The 26,169-nt window shown below is 41.8% G+C and overlaps 1 long non-coding RNA gene across 1 annotated transcript; it reads left to right on the top strand.

The window, feature by feature from the left end:
* The first annotated feature begins 18,617 nt into the window (after nt 1-18,617).
* On the top strand, nt 18,618-25,836 carry LOC136012319 (uncharacterized). The gene is made up of 3 exons (XR_010611668.1): nt 18,618-18,664; nt 19,826-19,973; nt 24,737-25,836. It is a non-coding gene; the product is annotated as an uncharacterized LOC136012319 (long non-coding RNA).
* The last annotated feature ends 333 nt before the right edge of the window (nt 25,837-26,169 follow it).

Genomic DNA, 26,169 nt, shown 5'->3' with positions numbered 1-26,169 from the left:
ACAATCCTGCTCTCCCATCTGCTCAGGATTCCCGAGCATTCCATAAACGCCCTTTAATTACATTACTTGGCGTGTGATGCTAGAACAAGGCAATATTCACCTGGAAAGTGTCGTCTTTTGCATGAATGAGTCTCATTGTCAAAACCTCGAGCATATATAGGTGCATATATGTTTTGCAGTGAAGAATTTAGTTTCTCGTTTATACTGTAAAGCTAAAAATTTGGGTAGCTTCAGGCTTGTTTTTACAAGCTCCCAGCCGTACAAGGATTTCTGTTTTTACAGGAAAAACTAAGCAGTCCATAGACCATGATGGCTGTACATCCATAATGTGAGCTTCATGAGGAACAGAGCAACTTTATTATGATCTGATGACTGAAATCACATTGAATAAAAGCCTATCTAACAGACCCTGAGGGAAAAGTCACAAACGGGCTCAATTCTATACCCACTCTGATGGGAATGGTAGAGGAAAAAGGTTTTAGGATCAGGAGAGTAGATTTCCCCCTTCAGCTGACTCTGTAAAAGCATTTTTCACTGTTCCATTTCATTGTGAGCCTGTTCTTACTGCCTCGATATCAGAGAAACCTCTCTTACAAGAAAAGGCAGCCCCAACCTTTTCCTACTTCCCATCTCTGCTCGGTTTCTTTTCTGTAGCCAGAGCCAGAGCCTTCACTGCAGTCTATTTGTTTACGCTTAGAGGACAGGCCTACAGGAAAACAAACTATATATTTCACTCTACCATTTGGTAGCTCCTCTCTTTCATCTGAAAACACAGCCTGATCCAGGGAAGGTTCTTAAATTCACACAACCGGTTACATGATGAAATGCAAACAGTTTCTTGTGGTATTAAATGGCAGCCCGCAGCAGAGTTCAGGTTGGCTGTTATGGATTCGCTAGTTAAGGCTCTGCAGGATAATCCTGTGTTACTGCCATCCTGCAGTCAGTGGCCTACAGCAATGCTGCCGAATGCTGCAAATAAAAACAAACAAGCCGGCCTCCTCTTTTTAGACAGAGGAAAAATTATGTCTCCTTAGGAAGCTTGAAGCAAAGACCGTTTGTGTCAGAGCCTGATGACTTCCAAAGCAAGTTGCTCTTTCTTAGCACTGTGACATTGATGCTTATTTTTCTACAAAGCATGGGTGGGAAAAAAAGAAAAGAGCAAAAAACCCTGAACCATGCAAGTCCACTCCTGTCCGGATCACCCTGAAGTTGCAAATTAATAGCATTGTACAACAAAAATAGAGCCAAAGCAGGCTTCTTCCACTGTTGCTGCAGAGATACACTGTTTCACAGCTCATTTTTAGGTACTAAGAAAACCGCATGCTCCTTTAGACTGTTTCAAAAGTTGCACTGTTTAAGATCCAAGCAGGGAAAGTGATACTAATTTCAGATTACTGGAGGGGGGTGGGGAGTGGGGTGGGCTGAGAAGGAAAAAAGAAGGAAAAAAAGAAGAGGCTTAAAGGAAGAAGTCTTCCAAGCAGTGTAGTGACATCAAAGAAAATTTGTGGAGTCGATTCTTGGAGAACTGGGTCCCAAACTATAGCCATTCTCTCTGAACTCCTACAACCTACTGAAGTCTCTTTTCAGCCGGGATCTAGGACCTTACTCCTTTAAGAAAACAATATTTGAAAAGGTTATTCAGGTTGAAACTCTTAAAATTAGGAGACATAGATCCAGTCACATCATGTAACAACATGACTGGAGTGTTAGTGACTGGGAGAAGAGTGATTCCCCACTAGATAAAACTTTGCTGACAAAAGCCTTTTAGAGAGACAGTCATACTGGCAAAGCTATTCTTATCTGGAGAGCCTGTACTACAGGCTTGAGGCTGAAGTCAGCTCTAGGAGTAGATAATGCTAGTTAGCTGTGTCCATGCTGGGAGCACTTTGCTGTGGCAGCGTACAGGGGTACTCACTCTCCCATAACAGACCTGGCCAGCCGGGGACATGCTTGCACATGTTTGCAGCTACACCAGTTTTAGTGTGAGTGAGTAGCTTGTGGTGACTCACTCAGGCCACCGGGTTTGGGCAGCTCATCTGTACACTGTGAATTCAAGTTTTGTCTTTAGCAGCTCCCTGAGAGTTTGTGCAGGGCATGTTCAGGGCTCTCTGACCATTTTCTGCTGCAGGTGACGTGCTGCCCTGGGAGCAGAGCTGTGCACATGTAGCAACCTTCCGTAAAATCTACACATATACCCAGAGTTTGCTATCTGCATTACGACCACGTAAGTTGTGTTCCTTTTCCATTTCTGAGCAACCAGAAGCAGTTTGACTTGGTTACAGTTAAGTAGTCATGTCCCAAGGTGTTCCAGAAAGTGTAGAAGGGGTTAGGTTAGCCAGAAACAGGGTGCTTTTGTTTTAAAATAGGCTGTCCACATCTGGAGTTTATGTACATGCTACCTATATAAACAATTTGTGAATAACTCCATATACATATAAGCTTCTCCCCCATCTTATTAAAAAGAAGCCCTGGCTGAGACAATACCCTGCCAGATCCAGAGGGGAGAGCAAAGGTGAGAGAGGACTACCATGCCCCAAAAAACTGCATCCACCTCCTCTTAAAAACCTAGAGTGTTAGATGCAGCCCACATTCAGGAGGAATACGTAGCAACTCCCAACTCCAACTGTACCTCTGTTGAGTACATGCTGCACTTTACAACAATTAGAAGCACAAGTTTGTTCCCTTTTAAATGTAACTACTATGTTTCTAAAAAAATAATGAGACTGAAAGTGATACAACTAGGTTTGATCCGAGAACAAATCTGTTTTGCTGGATCAAGCCACATGCCATCTCTAGAGAATAAGGTTAAAAGTGATGTGATGCAAGTAATTTTCTTCCTTCTGGAGGAAAAGAACTAGAGCTAAGCTTTAACCAACATCAATTTCAGATTATACACAGTCCCCCAGAATCGTGAATGTGTAACTTGAAAGCATACACCCACTGGAAACATACAGGTTGAGATGCCATATCCATATCTGCTCCTTGGACACCTGCATTGTCCCAATCAACTAGTGGGCTTGGAAGTACAATGCAATCCCAAAACACTAAATTTTCCTTCACAGCAAGAACAGAAACCTTGAAGGAGCAGCCAAATATTTCAGTTTGAGCTCAGCCACCTAAATTCTGGAAGTTGATTTTTGTCTGTACAGTCACCCTGAGGTCTTTTAATTTATCTCAGTCTTACTCCAACCTTCTGAGTGTGCAGATCTGAATTGGAAATTTACCAAATATGGGAATTTGCAGGACATTTCCAGCTTGTCCTGCTTTTGGCCTGGCCAGAAACAGCAGATCAGAGCTGCTCACAGTTTTCCAGCATTTCTACTCTCGGTTGCAATGTGAGCAAGCAAATGCAGAGCAGACTAACCGACAACAAAAAGCCCCAAACCCCAAACCAAACCCCAAACTTTCTTAGGCTCTCAGAAGGGGCTTGGTTCAAATCCAGTGGAGATGTAAATGAAAGTTCAGCCTGTTCATTTGATTACAGTTTGTTTACTTACATATAATTTCATTTTAACTTGTTTTAATTTTTTTATCCACTCTGTAGCCAGCCCTTAGATCAAATAAGAGAGATGCACCCATTATAAGAATAGCTGTCAGGAGAAGTGAAGCCCTCCAGGCAAGTCCAACCTATGCTAAGAACAAATAATTCCACACCATGACCCAAGGGTTCAAGTCAGAGGTTCTGCCAGAGCCAGCACAACCTGGTCAGGCAGCAGCAGCTCTGCATGGAGGTCAGGACACACTAACATCTTCCTGATGGTGTAGTTCAGGGCTGGCCACCTCAGAGATGGTGCTGTTTGGAAAGGGGAAGGGTGAGGAATGCCGGACATTTCCAAGCTCCAGCCCATCTCCCAGAGACCTTGGCCAGAGCAGCGCCTGCAGAACTCTGGCCAAAGGCAAGGGTGTGATGGGGCATAAATAATAGCCTTGGGGCTTATAAGAATCACCACAATGCGCACGGGGGTTCAGAATATAAACATCATGTATGTAAATTTAACAACAAAATGCAGTTAAAAACAAACCTCTCTGCTACTTCTTCCTTGTCCCGCTAGATACCTCGCTAGCTCCATATCATCCATCTTCATCTTCCCAGTGCCATAGGTGTCTCATATTAAGCATAATTAGTATTATTTGCATGGGAAGGCTACTACTCAGTGTGCCACATGACTGAATAGTGCACTGAGCCAGTTCTGTTCACTGGTTTCACGTTTGGCTTATCTTTTGCAATGCCCACTAAATACAGAAGCACTTGCTGCACTCAGCGTATCCTAAATCTTCAGCAGATATTTGGAATAATAATTTAAAAATGTTAAAAATTGTTCTTCTGTGGTTCCTATTTAATGGGCAGGGCATTTTTTTAACCTTGATTTTATCTGGCTTAAATCAGCAACAGAGGAAATAAAGGGGTTTGGCTGCTTTGATTTTTTTTATTAAGAAAACCCCAGATTTTTGCCTTTGGTGATTTGTCAGCTTTCAGTGCTTTGTGTATCCCAGCATCCTCACAGAGGGCAGCTCTTAGTGTGTATCAGGGAATTAATGCAGCCCTATACATGGCTTACACTCCAGTGAGAAGAAATAGGCTCAGCTTCACCTGATAAGCTCGTTCATCAACAATTACAACTCTCCTTGAAGCGTGAGTCTCTACCAGTCGATGTTATGATTGGAATAATATACAACATTTGGACAGCATGTTACACTTTGGGCACTTCAAGTGTTTTAGAAACAGCATCATTGCTGGAAGGCATAAAGCAGAATTCTACTTGCTATCAGATCCTCCGCTAGTCATTTAATGTCACATTTTCGTACATGTATATTCTCAGAATGAGGTAATACGTAATATCTTTGAATGCACCTGGGAACTCCTATGTCTAAATACTGATCATGATTGCTAATGGCAGATGTCTCCGTTTGAAAATGTGGTATTTAGAACTTGACCAGAAGAGGCATTAAAAATAAGGAATGAAGGGCACTTTAGCACAGGCTTTCAAGGGAGACATCGCTCCCATTAAAACCATACAAGAGAGAAAGTCAGCAATCTTTTAATGCTATGTGTCCCTGAAGGAATTTCCTGAGTACGACCCAGGAGCAAACCCTCTACTGACCTATAAAACTGATAGAAAGACATAAAGAACCATAGCTTTGTATGAAGATGTAAACAGCTGTATCTCTTCCCTACTTGTGGGAAGACTGCAAAGCAATAGAAACACCAGGGCTTTTGAACAGATTAATACAAAGCTAAATTTTTGTCCTTTTGAAACTAAAAAGGAATTTCCCTCTCAGTCTCTGGGGGAGGAGGATTTCCCCTGCTCTTTAAGATTCTTCATAATGCAAAGGTACTTTCATGTTTCAGTTCTTACTGTTGGGTGAGGTGCTACTCCAGCACTGTAAAGGCCTTGCAGCCATTTTGCACATTTGCTGGGAATTACCAAAAAGAGAAGCTACAGTGTATAGCACATTTGAATTCCATTTTTTTTTTTTGTAAACTATACATTTACAACATAAGTTTTTACAGCCAGCTTTGGGAAAAGAAAAAAAGAAGTAAGGCCAACTATCCTTTCTTGCTCATAGAAACTTGCCAGCCTCAGGGACTTCCTACCTTAATGTCATCTGTAGAAGGACTAATGCGAGGGACAGCCATATAACTCACTGATTCACAGAGCTGGGGTAAGTCTGTATCTTGAGAAACCATCTGTTAGGAGGCTCCCCCCTTTCCAAAGAGACTGCTCCATTTTCAGTCTTTGTTTTAGAAGAGATTCTACCCTGAAGTTAGTAAAACCCTTCGGGTTCTTTTGGAGAAAAAGGTGTGTTTTTATAAATAATTCTTTTCAGCAGAAGAATATAACAAAAAAAAAAAATCATCCCAGCTTTTCAGTTTTTATGAGAAATACCATCAATTTTTGACAAAGCAAAACTGCCTAACTATTCTTTTGGGCAAAGATCAGAATCTCATTTAAAACTGGTTTGATAAAAGCTTTCTGATTAATACTGCCCTGGGTCTCTGAAATGTCCAGCTGAGATGCATCCTGACAGAGGCACAAGCTGGGAGCTGGGTTTGAGTGTTGAAGGCTTCACCTTCAGCCCACAGGCAGCGGTGATATGATTGTCCCACACTGCCATGGAGCATCTCCCCTGCCTCACACCTCTCCCAGAGATCCATCCTGTCCTCGGCTCAGGACAGGATGTTCACGGGGGAGTGATCTAGTGGCTGAATGGTTCTGAGTTACGGGCTGGGCTTAAAACACATCCCCAGGTGAAATGTCCCAGGGAAGCTTTAGACCAGCAGCTTTAGACCAGACAGTTTGTTGCTGTCAACTGGATGACTGTTTTCAGTTTGGTTTAGTATTTGACAAGTGATGCTGTTTTGCAACTGATCCTGCTCTAGGACCTACAGTGATTTGTTGGTGGGGTGGAGGCTTCTCCCGTCTCACAGAATAGTTGTAGATGATGCAGTGCTCACTGTGCAGGTAGGGAGGTTACTGAGCTACACTCTTTCTTCTCAATTTCAGTGTTTACAAATGCTGGCAGAAAAGCTCTTTATCAGGATCATAAGCCCATCATAACAGGCACATCACACCACCACAACCCTACTCAGACAGGAGAACAAAAAAGGAAAAACTGAGCTAATATAACTCTTTTGTAAGTGGTGATAACTAGAGTCAATCAATAGAGCTGCTGTTTGCATGACTGAAATGAGCTTATTTTGTACTATTGCTTCCAACAAAACAACTATAATATAAACCCCTTAAGGGCATTGCTCCCTCCTACCTCCTTGTATCAACAATGCACCAGGTTCTCCCACTCTGCTTCCCCCTTTCCTTAACTCTGATTTCTTAAGGCCTGTTATACGCAGCCTGCAAGGCTTGTGTCAGCTCTGCAGTGGCTGCATTAGTCAAACACACAGCAGATGTCAGTGCGTTACAAAACTTGGTGTGTGAATAATAAAAGAAGTTGCAAATGAGAAAGTTAAACAAGAAACTTAACAAGAAAATTAAACAGAAACGCAGGGAGCTGCAAAGCTCTGAGGCTATCAACGAGCAAACCTCTCAATGTCTGACACTATCTTGTTAACCACTAACACTAGAAGCATTACTTGAATTTTACAGCTTCTCCTGTTGAACCCCTCTAAAGCTTTTAAATCGCTCACCCACCCACCCACCCAGGCTTTTGGAGAACTGCAGCACATGTTTCCCAGCTGGTATGGGAAAGCAATGCCTAGGTATTTTTTCCCCCTTTTGCACAGTTCAGACTGTAGAGAGTGGAGCAAACGGAAAGCATCATTGCTGCTCACTTTAGTCCTGTAACCAGAGCTTCTCTGCCTGCTTTAGGAAAGCCTGTCTAAGGAAAATATTTCCCTGGCCTGGGTGTCAGGGCTGAAAGAGACGTGGGTCATTTAGAGTCAAGCTCTGCGTACCCCAAACCAGACCTTGGTCCTGCTCATGCTCCTCCCGTTTTGGTTGAAGTCGCAGCAATAGAGGAGGAACAAAGGAGAAATCCAATGAAAGGCCACCCGGGTGTCCCCTAGAACAGAGAGTGCCCTGGAAAAACAAACAGGAGCTCCCCCACTCTGGGAGCTGCCCAGATAAAGCCCTGGGAGTGTGTAGGGACCCTTGGGCGATAAGGCACATACTCAGGAAGCTGGGGACACACACCTCGGTCCAGGGGGCTTCCTTACTTTGTACAGCCCGTTTCCCTGCCTGACACAGATCATTGTCTGGCAGTGGAAAGCCTCAGCTCCAGAGAGCAGCTCACAACCAACTGCCTTGCCGGAAACGGCAGAGGGGGAATTTTTTTGTCTTTCTTGGAGAAGCAAAGCAGAATGTTTATCTTTCTTATCTCAGAAAGGAAACCTATGGGAAATGCTATGCCATATTCTCCACTGTTCTCCTGTCATATAATTATAATGCATTGCACAGAGCAAAATCTTTAGGAAAATCAGCAGGGCTAATGAGAAGACTATCCCTCACTAGACAGAAGATGCTTTCCTTTTCTACAAGCCTCATGTGAGTAGCCGTTGCTATAAAAACAAGGGATGAACTAAATGTTTGCCTCAGGAAAACACGATGCACCCTGAGTGTCCCATGGCATTAGGAGAGTAATCGTTACACAAGGCAAATCTCTTCTCCCCAAATACTGAACCCAGGCCAGATTCTTTTTGTTCGACTTCAAAGAAAGAACACAGTAGGGCCTTTCCACTGCCAAACTGTTAAGTGGAATCAAAAAACTGTGATTTTGCCATTAAATATTTGGTATAAATTCAAGAGTAGGGTTTTTTCCTTTGTTTTTAACAGGGATGCTATTACATTCTATACTGGAAAAGCATAAATTAGAGTTTCAAAGGCTCTAAGTGGTCAGTGGAGAAGAAACTGTGCACACAACACTGTTGCACCATGATGCTCACAGCATTTATGATCCCAAACCCCACTTAGCTGTGCTCTACAGATAGTAAAGATCAGCACAGATTAAGCCAAAGAATCATCTAACACTGATGATCGATATGTGCCTTATATTCTGCCAGCAGAATTCTCCCTTGAAGACTTAGTACAAGGCTCACAGTATTTCTCTATGTCCCAGTGCACTGGATTACAAAAAAAATTACAGAAATACCCGGGGAGACTGACATGAGCAACACCTCCACTGAACCTTAATTTTCTTACTGAAATACTTGGTAAAAACCTGATGAAGAGGACACTGAGACCATATAGGAGGATGGTAACAAACTCAGCTCTCCAGCAGTGTAGTCACTTCCATGACCTCTGGACTGGAATTTAAAGAGTTGCTCACTCAGAGATAGATACAAATACATATTTTAAGGAGTGCTCATCACTCTGTTGGTACCACTGTGACTCTAAGAAACAGAGAAAGAAAGAATGACTGATGTTAGAGTCTGTTTCTGCAGCCTGTGCTCCTCAGGTTTGCCCACAGACACACACTAGGAAATTATACTGAATTAATGTTTCAAGAATATTAATGAATTGGCCTCAGTCCCCAACTTATTCCCAACCAAGAAATATTCAAGTTAACTAAGTAAAGGCAGTTTAAAGCACTCAAGTTCTAAAAGGAATTCCTACAGAGGATTTTAATGTTTAAGTGATTTCTTTTAAATTCACATCTTCGCTTGATTAGTTGTTTGTGTTTTTCTTTAGCTTTCCTATGTAAATGGGTGCTAAGGAATAGAGAAAAAGGAGTTTGGATAGTAAACCAGTCATTTTAAAAGTAAATAAAGAACATGTTTAATATCAGCAAATGTTCCCAGATCTTTTTATGAGGGCTCTATGAGCAAGCTTTGAAAACATGCTAATGTTTTAAGCAAATATCAGTACAACAGCAAGAAAATTCTCAAATCAGAACACTCTCCTGCAGGTATCTGGCCCCCAGTGCATCACATAAAAGTGCCTTGAAGTGTTTGCAGGTATTCCATGCTTCTTAATAGGTTAAGTAATACTTAGTGTTGTCAACCAGTTCTGTAAGAAAACAGGCTTATTGTAATTGACCCTTCTGCAGTTAATGAAGTGTATTCAATTCACTGCTATCATAGAGTCACAGACTGGTTTGGGTTGGAAGGGACCTTAAAGCTTATCCAGTTCCAGTCTTTGCCACAGATAGGAACGCCTTCCACCAGACCAAGTTGCTATTGGCTTTTTCAGCTGCGGTCAGAATTTTTGCTTACTATAAAATACAACTCTCGTTGCTTTTCTTTTCTCAGTTGTTGTTTAAAAATAAACGGTTTGTGTTGATTAAGGTCTATTACTTGTTAGTTGGCTTCAAGTTTAGGTGGCTGGTAAGGCCTTGTGTTAATATGAAAGCCCTCAGCTTCTACTGTGACAAATTGCAAACCTGAAAGCTTAAATGGGGTATATGGGAGACAAATTATTTATTCAGACTTCAGCATTTGTCATATGCTTGCTTGCATTAACAAGTTGAGGCCTCAAAAGCAGCTGATTTTAACTTTATGTTCCTTTCTATTACCCACATCTGATTAAATGAGTGACACCTAGAGAACACAAGTTAGAAGTTGCTCCTTAACCCTTCTTATTTACAACTTTCCACTTACAGACTGAAGTCACAGTGCCTTCATTTGCTGCTGTGGCTGTCCTAAGTGCTATGGGTACACTGTGCCCTTCCTCTGGCAGAGATGCCCATATTTTGAGCAAGAGTAAGGCTAGTCCTCTACTCACACAGAAAACCCCTCCAGAACAAGATGCACATTTTGTCTGTGAGATTCTAACTCCATTGTTTATTGCTTCACAATAGCTAAAGAAGGAATAATCCCAATTTACATACTTCCTAGAAACAATCACAGAAGAAAGCAGTGAACCTATTACAGATCCTCCACTGCCATCACATTCCGCTGCTTGCGCAGGGCAACTTAACTACTTAAAGCCCATTTACAGTGTAATTCAGTGAACTGAAAGAAGCCTCCAAGCTATTATTAGATTTCATCTACATATCAGGTTTCACCTACTTATTCCTGATTTGAGACCAGGACTACATGTAGACTGTCTGGAAGCTAATTATTCTACTAGTTATTAGCTCTGGAATAACTAATTACAGTAGAAAATGTTTGTCCCACAGCCTGCACTTACCAGTTACAAGACTAATAGTCACTACACAGTTTAGTACATGCAGAAACGATTTGATACACAGAAAGGCACTCTTTAACTGGCTGTCTTTTCTAGCTAGACAAGCTTATTGTTAAAAGAACATAACCAGAACTGGAAGACAAAAAAAAAGGTACACCACATTTCCTGGGTATTCAGTAGTCTATAGAAAGATTTCACGGCAGACTTTAAAGGACTATTAAGACAAACTAAAACAGCACAAGAGCATCCGTAGGTTAAGCAGCAATATAATGTTTCTTTTATCTCAAATAAATTTAACCTGATCAAAGAGCTATTTAAAATGCAATGGAAATTATAATGGAAATGCCATTTGTTGCTCGTATTATATTGAAAATAGTACTTGCTGCCTTTCAGTGCTTTGTATACATCCTGGGATCATAACACAGCTAATACGGAAAACAGAAGCACTGAGTTTCTTCGCTGTCAAAACTGCACTCCTACTCAAAACAGGGACTTCATCACAAAGCTGTTCTCAGTGGGTGTTAAACTGCTTGAATGGAAGCAAGCAAATACTATTTATGTTGCTCTCATGTAGTAGCACAAAACAGCACAAGATGGGAGAAGGCTGGAGACACAGTTGTAACTCCTGAGCCCTCACACCGATCTGAGCTTAAACATGCTCTGCTGCAACATTCTCTTTTGAAGATGGTTCCTGAGGTTTGTGAGAGCACACAGCTCTTGCCTGAACATCCAAGCAGGCAGTGCTGGGGCCAGAATCGGGCAGCACCGAGCCTGGGAAATGTCACCCCTTGTAGGAACGGCAACTGCTTTTAAAGAGTGAAATAATTTGGGGTGTGAGTAGTTCCTGATCACATGGATTTTCAGATGAGAAAACACAAGAACTAACTTCTTCTCATCACACACAATTTCTCCAGGTCCCTCACACAGGTCCCAGGTGTATCAAGCTGGGACCACAGCTCACTTGCTCTTGCTTTCAACACTTCTGACATGACATTCCTCTGGCTTTTGTACATGGCTGAAAGAGAAATTTCTCCCTCCACTGAGAAGGAGACATCTCAGCTTCACTAAAGCAAGTGGAACTTTACTGTTGACTCCACAAGGTCTAGATTTACAGGGGCCTTAACAGCAACTAAAATGACAACAAATTACTATTTCTACAGAAGTCTCAGAATAACTCACTGGAGCGCAGTAGTTTCACGTAGGTAAGAGCCTAATGAGATGCTTACAAAGACATATGAAAGCTTCTGTGAGAAGGCTGTATTCCTTTTTAAAACAAATATCAATGCTACAAAACTGTTCCCTTCTCAAAAGGGTCTTTTAAAAACACATTAGTAGTTCTGGAGCAAAGTACTATTTGAAGTAATTCAATTTCTGCACGGTGTATCAGTAAGACATTTAAACCCCACAATTATCAGGTATTTTCCATTGAAAAATAATATAACACTAAATGAGGAAACATCTAACATTCATATATCTATAACACAGGCATTCAGCATCAGTTTCCCTGAATATATTCTTGTCAGAGGGAGAAACATATCTCTTCATTCTCCACTTTTCAAGTAAAAACATTACCATCTAGACACCTTTTAAGAAGCCATATAAAAGGTATTGTCAGAGCAAACAGAAAAGAGCTGCCTGTTGGCAGTACTCATGGAAGGGAAACAGTATACTGCTGTAGCTTCCTAAAATTATCGATCTGTGCATGGTTTTGGATTTCCTCACACACTGTCTCCAGCTGCCTTCTCCTGCTCTGGTGTTTCCTTAAGCAACCCAAATATCATCACTCAGTTAGTGCTGGAGGAAGAAGAAGGGCTTCTGTCAGGCAGAACTCCTTAAACAATTCAGGACAGGTCCTTAAAGACATGACTCAGGGTTTGCAACCTATTGTAAAGATTCAGGCATCAACTACATTCAAATTTATGAGACAAAAAGAGTGGAAAATTAATAGAAATTATTTACCACTGCATAGAGTGAGGTTTGTGGAAAATATTGGCAATAGAAGTGTAGAGATCCTTATCACAGCAGCTCAATCACAGGTGTTTCCACATATTTCTAAGGTTATCCTTATCCAGAATAAGTATTTAGTGCTAGTACAAACAAAGACAATCTGTAGCTCCAGCAACAGCCTCTGTGTATTTAAAGCTCAGTGGTGATTATCCACTTTTAAAATCAATTGAATAGTAAGGATTAAACAATTGTACACAATACAGGCATTCAAATTGCAAAGAAAAAGCTTCCAGTCCCCAGCGGTGCCTCTTCATGAGCCAAGGCTCAAGCCAGTTCTCCCTGGTGGGATGCTACCTGTTCAGAGCAATGCTCTTTAGCTGCCTCTACTGATCTGAGGCAGTAGGTCGAAGGAGGTGATTTTCCCTCTCTATTCTGCTCTCGTGAGACCCCACCTGGACTACTGCATCCAGCTCTGGTGTCCCCAACATAAGAAGGACATGGAGCTGTTGGAACAAGTCCAGAGCAGGGCAAAAGGATGATCAGGGGACTGGAGCACCACCCATATGAAGACAGTCTGAGAAAGTTGGGGCTGTTCAGCCTGGAGAAGAGCAGCTGTGTGGAGACCTCATAGCAGCCTTCCAGTATGTGAAGGGAGCCTACAGGGATGCTGGAGAAATACTTTTCTTCAGGGATGGTAGTGATAGGACAACGGGTAACAGGTTTAAACAGGGGAGATTGAGGCTGGATATAAGGCAGCAATTCTTCCCTGTGAGAGTTGCTGAGGCACTGGCACAGGCTGCCCAGAGAAGCTGTGGCTGCCCCATCCCTGGCAGTGTTCAAGGCCAGGTTGGATGGGGCTTGGAGCAACCTGCTGTAGTGGAAGGTGTCCCTGCCGATGGCAGAGGGTTGGAACTGGATGCACTTTAAGGTCTCTTGCAACACAAACCAGCCTGGGGTTCTATGATTATTTTCCCCTCAGATGTCTTCACTACACACAAATAGTGCATTAACACCATGCATTCATCCACTGCCATGGAGCACAGGATTCCTGACAGCAATTCATTGCTTGTACCTCTCAGGAGGGTGCACTTCAACTTGCAGACTTTTCCCCTACTTCTGTAGGTTTTGTAAACCCCTCTGCTTAGCAGCTCAGCACAAATTCACCTCTGGTGTGAACATCGGTGCTGAACCAAGGTGGGATGGTCTTAGAGGAATCATACGAGTGTACTAATAGTGATTAATATTTCATGACTTGCAATTTCAGGTCTGGTCTTGAGAGAGCAGGGGCTGGGAAGGCTCAGAAGAAGATCTCTAGACCCACAAAGCCTGTGGCACCCTTTTCTGTCAGTGACAGAGCTTTGGGTTGTTGGAGGGGGTGTCAAAGAATCCTGCTCCGCTGTGCTAAAACTCCCCAGATTATTAGAAAGATGCAGCAGTTGGATAGTTCTATGCTCCTACCAAAGAAGTCTAAAGCCTGCATCTGTGATATAAAAAATACCAGGCAAAGATTCTCGGGTTATTTTGTATGTTCAAAGAACAACCCCAGCATGGGCAGTGGGATTTGTAGTACACGTGACTTTGAAAATAGAAGAAGATTCAGTGGGTGAAATGAGAAAATGCATTTCTTGCTATACCATCTCTGAGATGACAAATGAGTGGAAAATGGATGTGATTATTTTCTTGTGGCTTAGATACTAGGTGTTTCTTCCCGGCTTCAAATACTTGAATACTCTCAATACACACCTAAACACACATTCAGCTCACATACAAAGATCTCACATTTTCTCCTAATTCTCAGGACAAAAGTAGCAAAGAGAAAAAGGGTAACCAAGACACAGGCTTCTACTGCAAAACTTCTCCACTTCATTTTCTAACTTTCAAAGCTCTTCATAACCCTCTCATCTTCCTAATTCTGAACACTTTCTCATGAGTTTCTTCTGACAGGTCCTTCAGCACCAATATATGCAGGCTTGACTTTCTACCTCTTCTCTTTCTATATCCCATGCCCTGCACATCCCACCACTCTTGGAGCAGAATGTAAATACTTTTCCCTCTACCACTGAGCACGGACACACATCCCTCCTTTCCTGGAGGATTTTCCCCCTCTCTCCACCTCTCCTAACTTCTTTTCTTATGAATCACTGAGCCTGTAAGTTCTACTGAGCTCTTCCCCTTTACTCACTCTTCTTTTTGCATTATTTTTTCTCAAAATTCTATGAATGGTTTGGGAAAGGTGAAAATCGTCCCTGCCACTCAAATAACTTTGTTAGGGAAGAGTGGCCAAGAGTCTGATGAGGCGGTATATGGAGGAAGACGGAGGTGGAGGGTTGAGAAAGCTTCATGAGCAAACCCTGCACCCTTGTGTCTTCTTGCTGAGTACGGCTCAAGAGCTGGGTCTATCCCAGCTGGGTATACGCAACAACAGAGCATGAAAAAGGAGCAGAAAGCTGCATCACATCCTCCTCCTGTGGGCTCTTTCAGTAGTAACAGTTTTTGTGAATATAACCACTTTATATTGTGGTTTTAAATCCAGGCCTGCCTTCAAATAGCAGAAATCTTTATCAGAGATAACTGGTTTTGGCTAGAAGCGATTGGTAAAGATGACTGATAATGGCTGTGTGATTACTGTTTAAACAATTATATCTATATAACTAACACCAATACACCCTCTGTCTCACTTTGTACCTGCACATTTGCACTTTTTCTTTAAAGGCATTACTTTTCAGTTGAAGATGTCCCTGCTCATTACAGGTGGGTTGGACTAGAGAGGGATTGGAACTAGATGGACTTAAGGTCCTTTCCAACCCTAACTATTTTACGATTCTATGACCTTTGAAGGTCCCTTCCAACATAAATTATACTGTGATGCTATAATGGTCCGGCATGGATGCATACAGGGTGCAGCTCACCCACTGTTACAACATAGTGCAGGCAGAAGAGGCAAAGCCCAAGGGTGGCCCATGGGTGCTACCGACCCTTGCTCTGCCAGCCTGCTAACTCATTTCTTCCAGTTGCTGCCCCTGTTCCTTCCCCCACCCATCTGCATCCATCTACAGCCTCTTGGATTAAGCTGAGGGCTTGGCACTGCCTTGGGTGTGTGGGTGATGGTGCATGGGCTCACTGCTGCAGGCACTATGCTCCCTCTGTTAAAACTGAGCAAACAGGACTGGAACCTGCCTGCAGCACAGACCCAATGGCTGGTGCTCTGATGAGGCTGCAGTGGCCCATGGCATTCCCAAGGCAATGTGAACAGGCTATTTATGCTGGGCATGATGGACACCTAGCACCGAGGGACAGCAGGCTGTCCACCTCCCTGGCTGCCCTTTGTGGACCCTGGGGACCAGCCTGCACTTGGCTGGGTCAGACAAGAGTGGATAGAACCAGGTGAATTGCTTCCATACGCAGCCCAGGCCTCCTCAGCTGGCCAAGGCTGCTATTCCTATTTGGAATTATTTACAAATGCACTGAATTTCTATTTCTCTTGTTTTAGTTAGTTCCAGGAGCTATGGACTAGATTCAAACAGACATAAAAAGCCAGGGGCTTTTTGGTTGATTGTATCTTTTTTTCCTTTGGATAAGAAAAAAAGGGAGATTAAAAGTGTCTCTAAACATTTTATATACTTGTGGGAAGAGTAATCTCTATTAACAGAATCAGTGAAATTGCCTGATGGAATTAAAGCTGTTTATGCAAGCAACAGTTAGAGTTCTGCTAGGATACTTTATAGGTGGAAATAAATGGTGCTGAATTCAGCCTCCTTTGCAGTAAGCACAGCAATATATAATTTTCTTATGCTGAAGATCAAAAGTCCACTTTGTTTTCATGTATGCCATAATCTTGTTGCATTCATGCAACATTTCCTACTTCTAGTACATTTCCTACTATTTTAGGAAAAAGTATAAGGGAAAAGTAATTGTTCCTACTGCCTCATTATACCGATGTTGTAGGGCACAATAAGTCTCCTTTCAAAGTCTTGCACAAGTAAGGATGCAAAGCTGTGCTTTATTTGTGCTAAGGAATGCAGCATTAAAACCAGGCTTCTCTGTGGGACATCTCTGGGGGACCCAGAGGAAGCCTTGTGCAAAGTGCTTCCTGCATTTTGCTGCTTCTCCTGGGAGAGGATTAAGATTAGGGACCTAATACCACTGAACATCCTCAGTTTTTTTAGCTGGCCACAGAACTGGCTTCCTGCAGGGAACCTTAGCTAATTAACTTAAACTCATGACTGACTTTGGCGTGCAATGTTATGAAATATAGATATGATGGCATGTTTTCATACTGCATAGCTGAACTGTCCTTCCCCACCGTGCCATCAGGATGGCACTGTGAGCAATATGTTTAACATAGGCATGCTGCCAGCAAATATAGATGTTTCCTGTCCTTTCATGGGTCCCTCATACTATCTTCCCTAAAAGATTGATCATATTCCACAGTTCTAATAACAAACATTGTAACCTTGCAAATAGCAACACTTGGGGTTTTCCTTAATATTTGTATTTTTTGACCCCAAAAGGGAAAAGAATTTACCATCCATAGACTGGAAAAACAGTGTGCTAATTTCACCTATCACAGGCGTTCAAACCAAAGAGCCTGCCACTAATAACAGCGTGTTAAAAGATATTCTTGAACGCAACATGCTTTGCTGTATTTCAGTGCACACTGGTACCTAGCTCTAAATGTCAGTATTTTCACAGTGTAATTCATGTCAGCTCCCAGCTCTTATGACATCAGAGGATGAGTTCAAAGGAACACAGATTTTCGCTTTATAAAAACAGTTTAAAGATAAAAGCCAGTTAAAAAAGGGGGGAGGGGAGGGGGAAAGAAAATGAAACTATTTAGCACTGCATTAGGCAAACAATTCTATGAAAGGCAAGGGCCAATCAAAAGAAGATGACAGTATTTTATAGTGAAACCATATTAGCACCAGTGATCAGCTGCTGTTGCTTAATGCCTTACACAATGCTCAGAGTCTTTCCTACTAAATCATGCAGCTGAGGAAGTGGTAAAAATCATATCAGCTATTGAACAGAGTAAACCAGAGCTATCATTTACACCACTGAACAATGTTTAAGGCAGGTAATGAACTGAGGAGGCCACTTTTCTACCCATGTGGGTATAAAGAAAAGAGAAGAGAAAGTGACAGAAGATTATTTTCTATATTGATAATTAAAACAAATAAACATCCATCACATGGCTTCAGGCATTTAGTTTTCTGTAGATCTTTCAAAACTTTGTGGACCCCGCACTCGGTGCTCTGGAGCTTATCAATGACACCAGGGGTCAAAAGTGTTAGTGCGACTAAAATTACTTGGACAAAGCCAGAACCAGGTCAGATCGCCATGGGATAGTCCCACAAGGCTGCTGCCACCAAGGAGTTCTGAGGAAAAGAAAGGAAAGACCATGAATCAAACATCCCAGAAAATTCACAAGCAAATGTGTTATTAATCAAGGAAAATAAAAACAAAGTTTATTAAAATGCCTTGTAATAGTACATTTCAAAACAACACAAAGACATCTTATGTGATGACCATTTTATCACTGAGGCTCATTCCAATAGAGTTACATTCTTCAAACCCAAAGAGCCACAAGTGTGCCAGAAAGGAAAATAAACACTGGAACGATGTGTGCAGTCACACATCTAATTTGACGATTGATCTCACAATTTAAATAGACACTTTCCACCCAAAATAAATGCAGAAGTCTGCAGCAGTGGCACTTCTGCAAACTGAAGCTGATGGTAGAACTGGTACAATTTACACCCTTCTTTCCATATTTAACTGAGAAGCATAAATTATGACCCAAATGAAGCTAGAGGGTAAGAAACCAACTCAGAAAGGGTCTGGTATGCTCTGTATGACTTGGAACACTGTAATAAGATGTTTTTAAATTACTCATTAATTGCATAAATATTTATGACTGGGATGGATCCTCATACTGCACAAACTACCTTAAATTAATTCATTTCAGTTTTTAAGCTAAAGATGGAAGTCAAAGTTACAATTTTATCAGTTGCACATTGGAGCCCTTCGCTTGATCATGACAATACCATGTTCATAATACAATTATTGTAATCATATTTCCAGCATTGCTTGTCTTCAGTGGAAACAGATTGCATTAAACTCCAAAGCCGCCTGAAAAGGTATGCATGTGCCAAAGTCAAGTAAAGGTTATGGGGAAGAGGACCTTCAAAATCATGTGCAGCAGATCATCAGTACCTCAGCACTGGGGGTGTGTACTTCTGAGGCTTTTGTGAACTTAATGGTCAGCGCTGAAAATAGGCATTATATAGACAGAGACAGAATAGTGAATAGGTAATAAGCAGCTTGCTGATTGCGCAGACTTTAGCAAGGCTGTGGGGTGAGCTGAGGGCTCTCCATCATACCTGCACTGTTATCACTCCTGCCAGGATAGAGTTTATTTGGACTTGCAGTTGCTCTTCAAATCTCTATTTTCTTAATGAAAGCAATTGATGTTTTTTGGGTGTGTATTCTTCCTATCCTTTCTGAAGCACTTTACCTGTTAGTTTGTGCAGCTATTAATGATCTCTAGTCACCAACAAGTAACTATGTCAGAATTAATTGCCTCAAGTCCCACAAATGCTGAATTAGCATTATGTAAAAATGAAACTGTCATATTACTAGGAAATGTAACGTAGAGAAAATGTGTCTTACTTATGTGACCAGAAGCTGGATGCAGATTTATCACCTCACCAGCTCCAGAGATTGATGACTGGAGCAAAAGGAGTTGTGTTCACTGCCTAACCCAAAAGTTTCAATGTCGACTTTTCACCTTTTTTTTTAGCTCTCTTAGAAACCACTTTCTGTTTTCAGAACAGTGTGTCATCCCCCAGCTCCCCACCCCCACACTTTTTTTTCTTAACTGGATTAAATAAATCCTTTTGTCTAATCCAAAATGAAACTTTGATTAAATTTTATAGCTTTTACCAGTCTATAGAATTACCTAAATTGAAATTCTTGATTTGAACATAAAAATATCTTTTCAAGTAAGAAATAACAGCTTTACTCAAATACTGCAAGCAATGTTTTCTTGAAAAAACCTATTTCCTTATTTGTTAGAAGGTTTAAATTTAGTAAAGGATTTTGGAACTTGCATTTTGGGAGAATAATAATAGGCAAGCTAAAAAGCTTCACCCAGCTCTGGTTATAACACAGAAGAAGAAAGCAAAAACATCTCTATAAGCGAAGAAAAAGCACTGAAGGTAAAGTGAGGCAGAATACTGAGTTTATGTGGGGAAAAAATTGGTTTATTAAAAGGTTGTTTTGTTGTTTTGGTTTATTAGGTTTTCGATCTCATGAGTGAAAACCGAGCCAGCTGCAAGGGCGACTCAGGGTCTGAAAATGAAGGAACATCCTCCCTGTCTGCAGCCGAGCTCGGCACGAACACCCCAGGCTCATTTAGGGACATTCTTCTCCATGCCTCACTCCATGGTACCGCTGTCCCCTCCCTGCCATATGTCTTCCATCCACCCATCACAGCGCTCTGAACGGCTCCAGAGCCAATTGCTCCCAGCGCCTGCCAGCGCTTACACACAAGCTAAACTTGACACTCCCAAGCAGTTCCAGCAAAGTTCCTCATGTAATTAGCAGGAGTTCAGGAACATTAGAAAGACCTGAGCCTCATCAGAGGCGCAGTGAAAGGGGAGACTCGAGTAACAGGGAGGGTAACAGTTCTCTACAAGTGGCATATATGCATTCAAGCTGGTTACACGCACTCCTTTGTAGTCCCAATAGTGTAACCCAGACTACACTCCACTCGTACTTGATTTAATTTTTATAGATTGTAAGGTGATCGTATAGCATGTAGTGCGACTTCCTAAATAACACAGGCCAAAATAACCTCACCCGCTCTTTTCCTTCTCTATGAGTACAGCCTGTCTTCACCTTGGAAAATATCACTAATGTGAACACGCAGAAGAATGAGCAGAATGCTGTTTCCAGCACGACGTCTTTGCCAGAGCGTGCTGGCTCCTGCTGAAGCCAATCCAGCCCTCGTGCATGCAGAGGGCAGATCTGAGCTCTCACTGCCTAAGAGGAAAACTCTGCAGAGAGTCATGTTACTTTTGAATCAAAGAGTTTGGGGGTTATTTTCAGAAACTCCCCAGCCTGTGGCAGTTCAGCACCAACTACCTTAAGAAATCTGGCTCTGACATTGTGTGGCCCCAGCCTCAAACATGAGCGTGTGCTCGGAGCGCAGAGCCCTTGGAGGGCTCATAGCGGTTTGCAGCAGCCTGATCACAGGACTGTAGTCTTGGACTGCAGCTGCTTCAGGGCAAGAATCATGGCTTTGTCATTTGCTTGTGAGATATATAGCTCCACAGCTCTCAATCTCTGGCAAGATGAAAACACCAGGCAAGCTATTTGGAAGCAGGTCTAGCTAGTTTAAAAGAATTCCAGTATTTCTTTCATGTCTCAGTTTGGAAACTCACACTGTCACATCTTACTCCAACAAGTAGAGTTGATTGGAAAGATAAAATGCTGAGGACATCCAGGCAGCAAACCTTCCTAGGTACCTTTCAGAAATCGTTTATGAGGGACAGGCTAGGACAAGCCCTGGGAAGGAGTCACTTTGGCCTATCCCACTCCAGGCTCCCCCTTGAAAGAAGTGCCATGTGTTGTGTGCTATGTACTGCTGAACGGGTTTGCAGGTCCCCACTGCAGGTAGCTGTTCCTCATGTCAGCCATGACTGGAATCCAAGAATACACTGGGAATTTTCCCAGCCCACAGAGATCATGTCCAAGCTATCAAAATAGAAAGCAAGGAGTTCCTAGATACTCTGAAATGCTAATATTAACACAGTTTTGGTTTATATCAGATGTAAATAGGACTTTCTTTTAAAGTCTGCTTTTTTATTGCTGGTTTTAAGATAGCAAGCTTGAAAGAGATTAAATAGTGTCTAAACTTAGTAAACATTTTCCACGAGTGCAAAGATTAAAGCAGAAAGGAGTGGTGGTCTGTACTGCAACCTGAACCCCACTAAATAAACCAAAATATTCACTTACTTGAACATTTAATGAAGGTTAAATATAACCCTTAAAGCACGAAAACAATGATTTCAAAAGTTTCCAAGAGCCTCTTAACCCCCCCACTCCCCTCAGATTTTGGAGCAGTGATGAGTGATACTTCTTAGCTGCTCCAGCTATTGCTGAATCTCATGTTAGAGATTTAAGACGGAAGCTTTCTGCAATTCTCCTACTTCACTAATGACTCTCAAGCTGGGGTTTCTAGCACGGACCAAGATGAACATTCTCCCTGGAGCTTATACAGGTGTCATTTGTATGAGCCTTTGGTGGTTTTACACAAACGATCGCCCCAGGATTCTTAACAAAACAAGCTAAATGGCCTCCTTCCTTTAATATATTATTTAAGCAATAACCTTACTCTAGCCTCAGGCTTGCAGTGCAATAATTGTAACCAAACTAGCACTTCCCTACAGAGACACAAATGATGTATGCAGTGGCAGTGTGTAAACTAATTCCAAGTCAGAGAATAAGTACTTGAAGTATACGAAGAAAACATTAAAGAGATGTTAAGGACTTGTATCCACATTAAGGTTAATCAGGAAGTTAGACTGGCATATATTATAGCTAATAACATAACATAATAGTAGAGGAACAACTGCTCACATCAACAGTTGCAATGCTCCCAGCAATAAAAGAGAACAGGAAGAGTGCCATACTTTGAAGGACAGTTACTGAAGTAAAGTATCTGGATAAAGCATAGCCTGTTGTAGAAATGACTTCATTACTGTGGGTGAAATGCATACCTCATTTTACCACCAGATCTACTTGATGATCCCCTTCTCCTCCCTCTTTGAAGTTGCACAGTTTTTCCTCCTCACCTAAAACTTTAGTAAGATAAACTTTCCATTTCCATCCCTGTTTATATGAGAAATTTGGTAATAAACATGCCTTCAAATAACAAACATCAGCCATGAAATCAAGCTTTGCTTTGTAGGCCTGAGCTTAGAATCAGAGCAATTTGGGTCAGAAAGGACCTTTTACAAGTCACCTTGTGCCATGCTCTGTTCCACATGTCCTCCCAGGGTGACAGGGTACTTTCATGGATACCACCAGCTTGGAGAAGGAGCCCTTTCCTGGCAGGAAGCACATGTGGAGCAATGGCAGAACAGGGTGCCCAGAGACCAGGGCTGTGCATGTGCAACAGCCAAAGGTGAAAGCTGTGGCTGTATCAACACTCGTGAAAGAATTTCCTATCCATTGTGCACTCGTGCAGGGTAAATAGCAGCAAAACATTAGACCTAGAGAAATAAGGAACTTGTTCAAAGTTACAAGTCCTGTTTTACCAATTTGCTCTATCTGATGCAATAGTTGCCAGGGGAGGTAAGCTTACCCCTGTGTGCTCACACAAGGCAGTTCTGTGCGCATGGAAAGTAAATCCTAACTGGCCTCCATCACAGAAACAAGGGCTTACATGATTCGCCCAGAGTCTGTCCAGCAGTCTGTGGCTGAGCAACATAATAGTCATTCCCTGATTTTAACCACTGCTACAGTCTTACCCAAGACAGCAGTTCTTTTAATCTTTTTAGCTATTTGAAGTTAACAAACGCCTCAGAAAAACAGCAACCAACTTGTATTAAGCTCAGGTCATTGGGAACACTTCAGTGAGCTACCTAAACCACCTGTTTCCTAATGAAGACAAGATCTATATATCTAGCTCCAAGCACAGCAATCTCTCAAGCTTGACGAGGGATGGTAGGCACCAAACAGAAATACGAGTACTGAGCATCAGAGATGTTTCTAGTTAGAAAGAGGCTTCTGCAGCAAAATTGCCTTGTTAACTGGCAGCAAGGTGCTGCCTTTACCAAGCACACAGAAAGAAGGAGCTCAAGACTTGTAAGGATGAGCATTCACAAGCAAAGCCATAAGCAGCAGTGGGAAAAAGATATGAAGCTACAGGGGAAACGAGCCTTTAAGAGTTTAAGAAAGAAAACAAAACTGGAAGCAGTCAGAAAAAATTATGCTGGACACTAGACCTTGTGGTCTCCAGGGTATATTTCCCTCTGTTCTTCTGTCCCCAAGGGCATTAGTGTGGACTTAGATAAAAACTGGTTCTCAAACACCTTTTGCCTGCCACATTCATTTTAGTTAAACTACCTTTAACTGTGCTGAAGCCTGAAAGTCTGTACTTGAAGAGTTCTCTCTGTGCTTCCCACCACTAACACACACCTATCCTTAAATGACTATTAAGAGCCAGGAGTTGATGAACATTAGAGTAAAACACATAACAAAACAAAATCAATGTACAAATTCATTTTATTTCCATGGATGTTTTGCATTTTTTGTACTGTGCTATTTGCCAGTCAGCAGAAATAATTTGTTCAAGTCTTATTTTATTCTTGTTACCTCTCAGATAAAAAAAACCCCTCAAAACAGCATGGATAATGTGTGTGTGGTCCTCCTACTTGCTTCTTGTGGCCAACTTTTTTAGTTTAGGAGGGTTAGAGAAAAAATCATTGAACCCTCTTTGGGTAACATCCAGAGGTTGTTTTCCTTAAGCTGCTACGGATTATTACAAGGCAAGGTTGAAACTGTAGGCTTTCACATGGCATTTGAAAAGTAGGTGGTGGGTGAGTCAGAAAGGCAGCAAGACACAGGCAGGCAGAAGAAACAGGGTCAGAGAGAAGGCCAGTTCTAGCTGAACAGGGGAGAGCAAAGGAGGGGAGGTTATTAAGGAGGTTAGAGTTAACCCAAGAAACTCTGGGGAGAGGTCTACAAACAAGAAGGGCAGTTTTGAATTGCCTCAAGAAATAATGGACCTATTTGAAGTGGGGTCTATTGAGTCTGTGCTTCTATTATATAGGAGACCCTGGGTGGGAAAACTGCACTGGGACTGTAGAGGAAGAAAGAGCACCAAAGTGAAACATATGATGAGCCACCAGACAAATCTGCAACGTAAGGGACCAACAAGCATTAGGCATCTGATGTTGATCTCCAATTGCCTTGGCTCCTAACACCATCTGGGGAAAAAAAAAGGGCAAAAAAAGAGCAGCTCTTCTGAAGAAAAGTTTGTAGCCAATAGAAATTAAGTCTGAACTCCAGATGTTTAGGCAGGTTGTAGGATTATTCTGCTCTGAAAAGGGAGATGGATGACAGGAGGCCAGAGAGCAGTAAGGGCAACAGGACAACAGAAAATGCTTGCATTAGTTCATAACAATCATTCCTCCTTTCAGGCATTTCTGCTTAGCTCCTGTGCTGACACCAAGGATCTCTTTGCTAAGAATGGCAGAAAGGTGGGAAGAAGAAATTTCAATCAGTATTTCCCAGCTAAATATCATCCTACAGCGATCTAATAAGATGACACAAATTATTAGTCTATCAGCATAGAGAAGAACTAATCCAAAAAAAAGAATCAGCATCTGGGTGTGGAAAAGCAGCAAACCAGGCAATTGGACACACAGGGCCACAACTCATCACAGATGATGGAATGTCAAAACCTGCACTGACAAAGAGCATGACAATGAGGGGAAACCATGAAGAAGAGAAAATGGAAGGAGGATGCCTATCCAAGAACAGGTGGCATCTGATGTGGCCAGACAGAAGCCCAGCTGTATGCAGAATATACATATGTGTGTACTATATACCTTAGACTTCTAAATGGCCACATCTGCCGACATTGCTGTAAATGATGCACTTCTTTATGTTGAGGCACATCTTTGGTCTCAAAAGATCTGACATACGTTAAATAAAAGCAAAGAGAAGAGACCTGAGGGCTTTGGAGATGTTTGTTTTTAGATACATTATGTTAAAATCCATGTAATAACATCAAGAAACTCAAATGCTCACAAGTATGGAACAATCAAAAGCATGTTACAGTTTGAGTACTGAAGCAGGGACATGATGAGGGTGTTTCATTGGACATCACCAGAAATATTGTATAAGCCAGAAGCAGGCATCTGAGGAATATCAGCTATTCCCCCAGCCTGACATGACTGACATTCTGGCAAGGTTCATTTACGTTCTAGAGATTTAGAATAACAATTAGATTTTCCTTCCTTCACTGACATTCAAGGAGCACTTTACTAGCAAACATCTTTTTGAGTGTACAACCAGGGAGGAAAATCCAGTGGTTTTGTTATTGAACAGGATTAGCAGCCTAGATTCAGGTTAAAGTGATACAGAAGGGCATTAACTAGTTCTAAATGACTTAATTCCCTGCAAACACTATTATTTAATGTGCTGGTAATTAAAATATTTAAGAACTCACTGTAACAACATTTTGAAAACAAACCAGAAGAACTAATGTAAACAAAATATCATTTTACAAACCAAATGGAATCACTTAAAATCCAATGTAATTCTATGTTCCAATAAAAATAAATATATATATATATATATACAGGTGTCAAGATTGTCAAGATCACTCCCAAGATACCATCTAAGAATGAATCAAGAAGTTAACGTTGATCCCTCTTGTACTTATTCTTACCTTCTGGGACAGGCAATATAATTTCCTGTGCAGCACCTACCTCTGAAGCCAATGGCACACTAAAAGGAGAAATAAGAGAGTCACCGAAAATGCTTTGGTGAAAGTTCACCAGGATTATCTCTGCAGGACTGCAGGGCAGCCCTACCAATATATTCTGTTTTCAGGTTTTTATGTAAC

This window comes from Lathamus discolor, chromosome 3, assembly GCF_037157495.1.
Source record: "Lathamus discolor isolate bLatDis1 chromosome 3, bLatDis1.hap1, whole genome shotgun sequence".
Classification (NCBI taxonomy): Eukaryota; Metazoa; Chordata; class Aves; order Psittaciformes; family Psittacidae; genus Lathamus; species Lathamus discolor.
This window is presented reverse-complemented; position numbering and strand designations above follow the sequence as displayed.